General features: G+C 37.4%; 1 protein-coding gene across 2 annotated transcripts in view; it reads right to left on the bottom strand.

The window, feature by feature from the left end:
- LOC115213291 (protein ANKUB1-like) overlaps positions 1 to 12,162 on the bottom strand; it is a 56,834-nt gene extending 44,672 nt beyond the window's left edge. The window contains exon 1 of one of the 2 annotated variants that reach the window (XM_036504140.1): positions 12,003 to 12,162. The gene's annotated coding sequence lies outside the window, so the exon portion shown is untranslated. Of the gene's footprint in view, positions 1 to 10,346; positions 10,527 to 12,002 lie in introns of those variants that run through there. The other variant, XM_036504141.1, reaches the window with a different exon arrangement.
- Between the last annotated feature and the right edge of the window lie 358 nt (positions 12,163 to 12,520).

The following is a 12,520-nucleotide window of genomic DNA, read 5'->3' as shown; positions in this document are numbered from 1 at the left end:
TTAGCTTTTAGATCTCAACGTTTTGTATTCGGACCCGTGCCACAACCAATTTTTAAATTTATAATACAGAATACGAAACAAAACTAACTAGAAAATAAAGTAATAATAAATAAATAAATAAATAAATAAATAAAATTAAAATGGCAGGTGTGGTTAAGAAGCACGTTTTGTAGCGAAATAATTTTGTGTTCAGTCTCTCTGCACATCCTCGTGGGAAAGGGTCTTCTATTATAGCCCCTTGTCAACCAATGCCTTGTCATTGAATTTAGTAGACAGAAACAGTGTAGAAGTCCATTGTATATATACATATACATACACACACACACACACACACACACACATATATATATATATTATATATCAAACAGGGACAACGGTTCACAATGAAAAGCAACTTCACATGTGCTTCGGAGAATCTGAAATACACACTAACCTGGTCTGGGTGTCAAGAGCAATACATAGGCCATACAAAAAATAGTTTACGTAAAAGAATGGCCCTGCACAGATCCCAGATAAAAATTCCCCAAAACAGAAAAATAGCATTCAGCCAACACATAGATATTTGCGCCAACAACAAAACTCCAAGCTTCAGGATTTTTCCCCTTTACCAATTCAGGGGATACAACCTCGAACCAACGAATAAGTAAAGAAACTCTCTTTATTACAAAATACAGGCCCCTTCTGAACGCATCTACGACAAACGATATATCCACCTCAGCTTTAGAATAACACAGATACACACGCAAATATTACATTCCTAAGAATCCATTAAAAATCAGCCCCAATCACAGCTATAACCCACAACATGCCAACTTTAAGTCATCCAGCATTCCATTACTTCCACGCACTCATTTTCTCCCTTCTCTTCTCTTCATCATATCATCATCATCATCATCATCATCATTATCGTCACTGTCATCAACTTCTTCTTCTTTTTCGTCTTCTTCTTCTTCCTCTTCTTCATCATCATCATCATTATCATCATCGTCATCGTCATCATCATCTTCATCTTCTTCTCTCTCCCCTCTTCTTCCTAACTTTATCACTAATGCTTTTTAGTATAACACCTACGCAAATTCTATAAACAAACCTTTCAATAGAAATATTTCATGAATTGAACAGCAGGAACTGCTAGCAACCACTGACCAACGACAATCAAGGCAATCCCCAATTCTCCCTCCCCTTCTCCCCCTCCTCCTCCTCTTTCTTCTTCTTCGTCCCTACCAAGAATTCACATGGACCTTAAACCCACAAGAGTAAACAAGAGAGACAGAGAAAGGCAGAAACAAGGAAAATGCCACTTATATTTGAAAACTATACAAATATTATTTAAAAAAAACTTTGCTTTTAATTTTTCTAAGTTTAATTTTTTAATTGTTACAGTTGAAAATGTCTCAAATGACCGAAACCGGTACTGAAATGTTCTTTATAAAATTATTTTAGCATTTTCTATCTTGACTTGTTTTTTCATACACACACACACACACACACATACAGACACACACACACCCACACACACACACACACACTACACACCACACACACACACACACCACAACCATATATATATACATAACTTAATTAAAATATGTTTGTGATATATTTCAACTCCTAAAAGGCACTGCAATTTCAACTAACCCAAAATTTGCTTATGCCTACACACTGCTTGGTGGCTATTATCTATCTATCTATCTATCTATCTATCTATCTATCTATCTATCTATCTATATCTATCTATCTATCTATCTATCTGTCTGTCTGTCTGTCTGTCTGTCTGTCTGTCTATCTATCTATCTATCTATCTATCTATCTATCTATCTATCTATCTATCTGTATCTGTCTATCTGTCTGTCTGTCTATCTGTCTATATGTCTGTCTGTCTGTATGTATGTATGTATGTAGGTGTATATTGGTAACGTAATTCCTATTCTGTTGCCAATCAATGACTTATATGTATATGCATGTGTGTAACTTTCTGTTTACCCCCCCCAATCGTTTGATAACCGGTGTTGGTTTGTTTACGTTCTCGTAACTTAGAGGAATCTGATAGAATAAGTACTGGACTTAAAAGTAAGAACTGGGATCGATTTGCTCCACTAAGCCCTTCAATGCTTCCTTTTGCTGTTTTTGTTAGTTGTGTGCAATTATATTTTTAAAGTTAGTAGTAGAACTAAAGCTAATTTTTAAGTTGTGCCTATTAAAGAGCTTCTATAATTATGATTGATTGGGAAATGTCAATCTATAAGGGATAAGAAATATCTACCTATATTAAAGGTCACTTCGGATGAGTAAGGTGGTGTGAACCAGATAATTTTCCTATTCCTATTTTTCCATTTCTTTTTTACTGGACTAATGTATAGGTTATTTCCTCGCTAAAACCGCTATCTTTTAGAGCTAAAAGATCGTGGTTTTTTGTGGTTTTAGAGTCGGCTGTTCCTGCAGAGTTAAAAATTTATGCCCGCTAAATGGAGCTTGTATGACCGAGGCCATCATTTATGAAGCTACCGTAGACTCTACACCCTCTAATGACATAGTTTCGTCGAAGAAATATGTGGGTCTCACATAGGGAAATTTTAAAGCCAGATTCAACAATCACACCTTAAGCTTCAGACACTGGGATGAAAGGAAAACAACCAAATTATTCAGTTATATATAATCCTTAAAAGAAAAAGGTGTCAGCTATACGATTCCCTGGAAGATCGTGGCCAAGTGTAAGCCTTACACCAACGGCAGTGGAAATACGGTCTTTGCGATATGGAAAGATGGCATATCTGCAAAAGTTCTTTAGACCTCGCTACATGTCTAAATTCAAGAACTAAACTTTTTGGGTCATGTCCACATATGGCCAAACTTTTGCTACGTTTTGGACCCTCCCCAAGATCACAGATAGCAGCTGCTTTTTTTATATTATGTCCACGTACATGCCTTTCATATGTCTTAACATCTCTTATATATTTATATATATTTTATTACTTTATATAATTTTCTGTATATTATTTTTCACCCTTTATAATTGTGTAACTTATACGCGTGTAGTATATACCTAATGTATATGTGCGTGCATATATACATGTGTACGAATAATTGTATATATACAAGTGCAAGACTCTACCTGTTGTACTTGTCTTCTTCTTTCATACATTCATGTATGTATATACGTTTATATATCTGCAGGTGTAGATGTGTTTGGCAGAAAGGAGGGTGTATTTGTGTATATACATATATAACTCATTTGTATATTCAAGTTTTGCGGCAAATGTGAATGTTTTACGGTTTATGTTTGTTGAGTATGTGTTTTTATTTGTATATACGTCTATCCGCATATGTATGAGCATGTGTATATAGACTACGTTTTGTATATCCGCGTATGTAAGTGTATGTGCGTATATAGATATGTATATGAGTGTAGTGATGCGTGCATGGGTATGTATATATACGTGTGTATGTGCGTGTTTGCGTAGACATATATGTATATATGTGTGTTTGTAAGCATATATACACGCGTGTGTTTGTATGTATATAGATATATATGCATACATGTGTGTGTGTGTGTGTATGTGTGCGTATGCGGATTCTATGAATGAAGTATTACTTTCACCATGCCTATTGGAGTAATTTCCCTTTATTCAACGGTGTTTCATAGCGTTTTGTCTTAATAACTGATGAGATGCAGTAGCAGACTTCAGCCCGGTATCCGAAACTCTGAGCTTTATTATGACAACTAACTAATTGTCACATGTTATATATATATATATATATATATATATATATATTATATATATATATATATATATATATAGTTGAAATAGAAATAGAAAAACAAAAAACGAAGACAGGAGTATTAGATTGACGCTCGAGAAAGTCAAAAAGTCTTTTACATTTCGAGCCTACGCTGTTATGCATATATCTACGTGTGTGTGTCTTTGTGTCTGTTTTTGTCTCCCATCACCGCTTGATAACAGGTGCTGGTGTGTTTACGTCCTCGTAACTTAGCGGTTCGGCAGAGATCCATAGACTAAGTACTAGACTTACAAAAAATATGTCCTGGATCGATTTGTTCGACTAAAAGGTGGTGCTCCAACATGGCCGCAGTCAAATGACTGAAACAAATAAATAGAGAAAGAGAGAGAGAGAGACAGACGCACAGACAGAGATAAAGATATGTGAGAGCTAAGGTAAGTAACGCAAAAGGGCAAGGCATATTATTTTGAATAATCAAGTTGAAAAGTGATATATTGAATGCTGTACACAATGTATGTTTAATTTATTAAGTTTTAAGTTGGCGAAAGGAAGCAAAAACTAGCGGGATTTGTTAACGATTCTCAAAGAGAAGAGCGATAATTTCATGTTACTTTATATGCTTAGTGAAGAATAGTCTGATTTTTTTTTGACAGTGGAGGTAGAACTATGGACATTATGTTTCACTTAATTTGATTTCATCAGTATACTAAGCTTCCTATTTTCACAACCATCGGAGCGTGATGCATTCCTCATGATCACATGTTCGTGAGATGGTTGAGATCTATAAACAGTTGCGAGTAGGAACCGGAAAGAGAAGTATGAACACGCAATGTGTATGTGCAGACTGAATTCGTAAAACGGAACAGTAAAAATGCAATGCGCATGTCAAAATAAAACGGAAGAAACGAATAAAACAAATTATATAATGAGCTGTATGTCACGTCTGACACCAATATCACGCAGTTCTGCTGCAATTTTCTTATTATTTTTGCTTATGCGAATTATTACTGGCCAGAAACATAGGTATTACTTTCTACTGAAAGTATTCCCTTCAGTTGTTTTTCAGTCGCAGGCATTACTGCGTGACTTAGAAGATCGCTTTGCAACTACCCGGTGCCAACTTCAGCTCCATTGCTTAGCACAATGGGCAAATATCTTCTAGCATAACCCTGGTCCGTCCAATGCTTTATGAGTGAATTTGGGAGACGGAAACTGTGTGGAATCCCGTCATATATGTATATATGTGTGCATGTTAAAAGGCGACGAGCTGGCAGAAACGTTAGCACGCCGGGCAAAATGCGTTGCCGTATTTCGTCTGTAGTTACGTTCTGAGTTCAAATTCCGCCGAGGTCAACTTTGCATTTCATCCTTTCGGGGTCGATAAATAAAGTAGCAGTTTCGCACTGGGGTCGATGTAATCGACTTAATCCTTTTGTCTGTCCTTGTTTGTCCCCTCTATGTTTAGCCCCTTGTGGGCAGTAAAGAAATATATATATGTGTGCATGTCTGTATGTGTGTGTGTCTTTGGGTTTGTCCACCCCTCCCGATTGTTAACCGTTATTGGTTTGTTTACCTCCTCGTATTCTAGCGGTTCGGTGAAAGAACCGACAGAATAAGTATCAGACTTTACAAATAAGAACTGAGGTCAACGAAAAGCATTCCAAGGTACTGCCTCAGTATGGTCGCAGTCTGGTGGTTGAAACAACTAAAAGATGAATGATAATAGACATATATCTGATCTACACCCTAAGCTATAAACACAAAGAACACTCTAAGTATAATCCTAGATATACTATGGTTTGAAAAAAAAACGTGATAGTCGTGGTTGGAATGCTTTTAAATCAGAGTTCCAGAGGCTAACAATAACTGTTGATTCATACTGATATCAAGATTTAAAGAAGTTACCATAACTTAGAAATAGAAATACAGCCGTTCCCGTTTCTATTTACATTTGTTTAAGCAAATTCCTATACAAATTCATATCAGCTAAATCTTCTGCAAATAACACTCCCGTTTTATCGACGGAAGTGTGCATTGCTTAAGGCTAGGTCGAGAAAAGACGGGATTGTCATACGGAATGTTGTATATGGAAATGCCTTTGATTATAAGCTTGTTCGATAAGGGTTAACATGGAATAAGTAACAACAACAACAAAGACTGCTATAAGGAAAGTCAGTACTTGGCCGTTCGATCTGATAAGATTAGCAGTGAAATCCACATAAATAATAATGCTGTCTTATAAATGGGAAAACACACATCATAGGAGAAATTAGTCTAAGGCATAACATACCGAGGAAAAATATTATTATAACCGACTTGAAACTAAGCAGCAACAGTAGCAACAGTATCAGCATCAGCAGCAACATCAATGACTACTACTACTACTACTACTACTACTACTACTACTACGACTACTACTACTGCTGCTGCTGCTGCTGCATCTACTACTACTACTACTACTACTACTGCTGCTGCACCTGCTGCTGCTGCTACTATTACTACTACTACTACTACTACTACTACTGCTGCTGCTGCTACTATTACTACTACTGCTGCTGCTACTACTACTACTACTACTACTACAGCTGCTGCTGCTTCTGCTACTACTATTACTACTACTACTACTGCTGCTACTACTACTACTACTACTACTATACTACTACTACTACTACTACTACTACTACTACTACTACTACTACCACTACTACTACTACTGTTGCTTCTGCTACTACTACTATACTACTACTACTATTACTGCTGCTGCTGCTTCTGCTACTACTATTACTACTACTGCTGCTACTACTACTACTACTACTACTACAGCTGCTGCTGCTGCTTCTGCTACTACTATTACTACTACTGCTGCTGCTACTACTACTACTACTATTTCTACTACTACTACTACTACTACTACTACTACACTACTACTATTACTGTTGCTTCTGCTTATGCTGCTGCTGCTGCTACTACTACTACTACTACTACTACTACTACTACAGCTGCTGCTACTACTACCACTACTGCTGCTGCTGCTGCTACTACTACTACTACTACTACTACTACTACTACTACTACTACTACTACTACTATGGTAAGACCAGCAGCAACGGCATTGAATTCCATTAGAAGCCAGGTTTGATTATAATTCTATATAAGTGTGCCGCATGAGGTAGAAGTTGCTATGGATACTGCTGCTAGCAACCACGCTCATTCGTGCATGACTTAAATCAATCAACATCTTTAAAAGCATCTTGACTCAAGTAGTAAAGGTGACATTTACATTTATAAAATAATGTAGTTTGCTGAATGCGTACTTTTTCCCTAATAAGCTAAATGCTTTGTACACCTGCAATAAAATGTCCGGATCTTTGACTCAGAAAAATTATAACAGCATTTCTCTGATAACGAAATCACGTTATCCGTGTTTATTTACCTCTTCAAGCGAATTGTGATGACTATAACAAACGTTGTATTAGTGCACTGATTTCAAGTTGGTTCAATACGACTAAAACATGTACGGAGTTGTCTCCCGTACTTCAGGAAAATCTAGAAATAATTTTAATCATTGACTAACGTTATTTTTACTTCATCGCAAATATTTTTCCTAATCAGATGATTTTATGCCCCTTGTAGTGACAATGTTCACATTAAAAAGATAAAGGGGAAGTCTCCTAGACATTGCTGTTTACGAGTACTTAGACTCATAGGGTCAGTTATTTGTTTCCTATGGCGTATTAGTATAAGTAGCAAAGATCACATCATTTCCTCTGAACCGGACTCTTGTCCATTTCAATGTTCCTTATTTACAGCTGAGCGAATTGGGCAACGCGAAATGAAGTGCTCTGTTCAAGAATACAACACGCTGCCTGGTCTGGGAGTCGAAACCACGACTTTGCGGTCGTAAGTGCAACACCATAACCATTAGGTCATGCGCCTTTACACTAACTTAACCATTATTCACTATTAGCTCGGTGCATTTAAACTTCACTTTACAATCTAATTAACCGAGAAATCTTTTCGTTTATTCTTGTCGCAAGAAGGAGGAATACCAAAGTCTCCCAAATGAATTCGTGGATAACATTAATGGAAGTCCATTTATAGGTTCATAAATGGGCAAAATAAAGTACAACAGATTCAAGCATGATGAACATTTTAAGAATTCCGACCAAATTTCCAAGGAATATCCTGCATATCTTTTCAGGAAATATCTTTCTAAAACAATACACGTTGAGAATCATAGAACTTAACGAACTCGGAAGGAATCACTGACAAAAGGAACTTCAGATATATATTTTTTTGTTGTATAAGCTAACCTTGGTTCAAATTAAGCTTTGCTAGTTCAATTGCTTAGACAGAAATTACGTGGAAGTCCGTCAGAGGGACTGTTATTACTTTTTGTTAGTAGAGCTAAATTGTCACCCAGTTTAGCATCATCACTATATTCATGTGTACCTTCAGCAGGGTTCGTCCTGTTGTAAGTATTCAGACTAGATCCCCAGTGTGAAGATACCTCCTGAGTTGGGATTGTTTGTCCTTCCCCACACCTTCAGTGAGAAGCTATCTTTCTCCTCAAACTAAGCCATAAAAGTAAGATTTCTCGTAATACTCGGTCCGAAATTGGTATTGTGTAGATTATATCCTAATTGTATCGGACTGACAGGTATGTCCCATGGCTTGCAAGAAATTGCATTAAAGACAGTATTTATGTCCGGTTATTTGGTTTGGAACGTATTAGAGATAAACTTTCATCTTGAATAGGAGCCATAGAGATAAACCATCATAAACACATCTCACGAGCAGTTACTTTACTCTTTTACTTGTTTCAGTCATTTGACTGTGGCCGTACTGGAGCACCACCTTTAGTCGAGAAAATCAACCACAGGACTTATTCTTTGTAAGCCTAGTACTTATTCTATCGGTCTCTTATGCAGAATCGCTAAGTTACGGGGACGTAAACACACCAGCATCGGTTGTCAAGCGATATTGGGAGGACAAACACAGACAAGCACAACACATACACACACATACATACATATACATATATACGACGGGCTTCTTTCAGTTTCCGTCTACCAAATCCATTCACAAGGCTTTGGTTGGCCCGAGGCTATAGTAGAAGACACTTGCCCAAGGTGCCATGTAGTGGGACTGAACCTGAACCATGTGGTCGGTAAGCAAGCTACTTACCACACAGCCACTCCTACGCCTACTGATAAAGTCTGATTAAAATGTTCTGTTCTATATGATGAAGCTACTAATGCCCATATATAAATAATCTGCTCCAGAAAACGATTCGTTCCAGATGATATAGCTACTACTATCCATTTATAAATCATGTCCCGGAGCACCATTTGTTCCACTTGATGTAGTTACTACAGCTTATATATAAATCATCTGTCCCGGTACATCATTTGTTCCAGATAATTTAGTTCCTACTACCCATACATAAATCATCTGTTCCGGAAGATCATGTTTCACGATGTATTACTTCAGCTCATACTTAAAAGAAAAGAGTAACTGTAGTGTGTTCTGTCCCAGAGACAGAAAACATATAAAACCGGATGGCCTTAAACCAGATTTACATCCATCGTTTATGGAACGAGTACCAGTTATACAATGGGTGACTGACTAAACAAAGTGTTGGACTATTCGTTCATGAATCAAAAACTCGATTCTGCTGTTCACTCAGTCATAAAATATCAACCCAAGAGTATTGCTGGTATTCATTCTATCGGCAGTGGAAGGAGGTACGGATTAAGCTAAGTCTTCGACCCTTTCAAGTCAAAGTGACAAGACATAAAAACTGAAAGCGAAATAATAGATTAAATATTCAGATTCCTTCCACGCCAACTGCTCGACCATCGACTGCAACAATATTAAATATATATTTCTTTATTACCCACAAGGAGCTAAACACAGAGGGGACAAACAAGGACAGACAAAGGGATCAAGTCGATCACATCGACCCCAGTGTGCAACTGGTACTTAATTTATCGACTCCGAAAGGATGAAAGTCAAAGTTGACCTCGGCGGAATTCGAACTCAGAACGTAACGTCAGACGAAATACCGCTAAGCATTTCGCCCAGCGTGCTAACGATTCTGCCCACTAAATGACAGTAATCAACGCTATATAAACAAATTATTTACAAATAACCAAGGCAAGAAGAAAAAATTTGCAAATAATCAATCCTTTTTTTAAAAATAAAAATAGCTTCACGACTCTGGCTTAGCTGAATTATTTGCACTATCGTAAAACTGTCAGGGCAAAATGACTCGTTTCTTTGCGATCGTAAATACGTGCCTGTTTTAGTTAATGGTTAATCAATACCTAGTGGGAGATGTGAAGGGTTAAATGAACCCCACATTCCATTTGAACTCCTATCATAATTAGGAGAAACAAATAAACCAGAAGACATTATGTCCGGCATAGAACAGCGTGTATCAACTGGAGGGTGCGTCAATGAGGTCACCAGATCCAGTGGAAACACCTGCTAAATCACCTTCAGATCTTATAGTATTGGCTTAAAAAAGTATATAAATATATAAATCTTCTAAGCAACAATAACAACAACAACAACAGTAACTGCAATAGCCACTACAATACCTGATTTAGTAGTTGTTTGTTCAAAAGTTCTTCTGACATGACCATCTCATATTTTTTTTAGATCAGAGATTACAATATCCAGTGAGTGATTTGGGTTTTAAAGCAATGAACTACGACATTCTGATACCGTAGCTCATTTGGCGGTTATTGAAGAATTCAAGAAGGTGGAGTATGCGCATAGATTCTCCCACTACTATTGTTGTTGTTGCTGCTGTTGTTGTTGTTGCTGTTGAGCAGTCAGGTCCGAGCGGTCCGAACCGTGGTCCTTTGCTATTCGTAAGACCTGCAGAAGAGAAAGCAGGTCAACCCCCGACACCGAGAGCATCGACGGATGGATGAATGCGCATCCAGGGCTCAGCGGTTGCGTAGGAAGTCGGGGACAAGAATCAGGAAGAAAGAGTGAGAGAAAGTTGGAGCGAAAGAGTACAACAAGGCTCGCCACCAGCCCCTGCCGGAGCCTCGTGGAGCTTTAGGTGTTTTCGCTCAATAAACACACAACGCCCAGTCTGGGAATCGAAACCGCGATCCTCCGACCGCGAGTCCGCTTCCCTAACCACTGGGTCATTGCGCCTCCACTGTTTTTGCTGCTGTTGCTATTGCTTAGTCCTAGGTCTACCGAGATAAGCTCTAACAATCACCATTTCTTTTTTGCCGGGGATAGTTTACTCTGGATTACATTTCCAGTCAGGCCTTTTTTTTTTAAGCTGATAATATAAAGATCATCTTTTATATTTTCCGTTCCAGCTCATGCTTCGATTACCTTGAAATATTTTCGTTGACGTTGCTGTTTAGCCTAAGTCCGGTTCTGACAGAACGTACCTATGATCAAAGATATCCCAGTTGCAACCATTCACAGATCAGATCACCTTGGACTACAACAAATTTGTCTTTCTGTATTTTAAAGAAATACTTGAGCGAGATTTAACTACTATTTTCAGCTACTCTAGTGGCTCAACAGAGTTACCCTCGATGACCCATTGTCGGTACATTTTATTTAGAAGTAATATCGCTGTCATCATTTACTTGAATATTATTTTAAGGCCGACAATGGGATCTTTTCGGTTTGAACGGCAGTTTTTAACATAATTTCTAGGTAACTAAAAAAATTTTAACTTCGTATACTGGTAGAATGTGTTTATAAAACATCTTTATCTCTTGGCTTTATTGAGAAAATTCTATAGTTTGTAAGATATTTGTTGTTTTTTTTCTTTCTTCAATTTCTGCAATTTCAATCAATCACTGACGTTTATTGAGGTAAACAACATTCTGTGCCGTATGTATATGTCCCTCGTTTAAGAAACAGATTGGGTTTATTTACATTTCTGAAGAAAAAAGATACCCTTCCCCCCACCCCTAACCCTAAAACAGATTGAAATGCAATAGATCGATACTTGGGTTATAATAATGGGTGACAATTTCATATGACACCGCTAGAAAAAACTGTCGATCGAACCGAAAAGATCCCGATAATTTTAGGTAGTAATATTTAGGAAATTACTGTTTGGTTTATTTCTAGAATTTAGGTAAACAACGCTCAGTTTTACACAGATATCAACTGTAATAATCAGTTGTACATTCACAAAATGAATACAGAAATACTATGCAGATATATTAAATATATAGATACGTAAATATACGGATAAACGAACAGCTCACCTTTAGATTAAAATTTTCCCGAGTTTCTAATCAGATAAAGAATATCCACTGAAAGAATGTGTAAACATAAGCAAAGTACCGGTAGCAGGACTGGAGTGAACATCTCCTGCAAGTGTAGCTAGCTGGCTTACTGTCTGATTATATTTACTGATCTGGATCACAGAACAAATAAACACGTCACAGGTGACTGAGTCTCCTTTAATCCGAATACTGCTTCGAGGGTTGTTTCTATAAGTGCACGCACGCACACGCACACGCGCACACACACGCATACACGCTCACAGACAACACACATACACGCACACACACACACACTACTTGTGTAATGCAGTATATATAGGACATGTCAAATGACCAATACTGAGAGGGTCACGTGTTCTTTTATAGTTCAAAAGATACGTTATTGAAGAGAAATGAAATTATTTTACAAAATAACGTGCTGTTAGTCTCATATATATAACTGTGTATATGTGTATGTGTGTGTGTGGGTATGCGTGTATACATACGTACATATATAC

Source organism: Octopus sinensis, linkage group LG6, assembly GCF_006345805.1.
Source record: "Octopus sinensis linkage group LG6, ASM634580v1, whole genome shotgun sequence".
Classification (NCBI taxonomy): domain Eukaryota; kingdom Metazoa; phylum Mollusca; class Cephalopoda; order Octopoda; family Octopodidae; genus Octopus; species Octopus sinensis.
The sequence above is the reverse complement of the archived record's forward strand: the minus strand, read 5'-3'. Positions and strand labels throughout refer to the sequence as shown.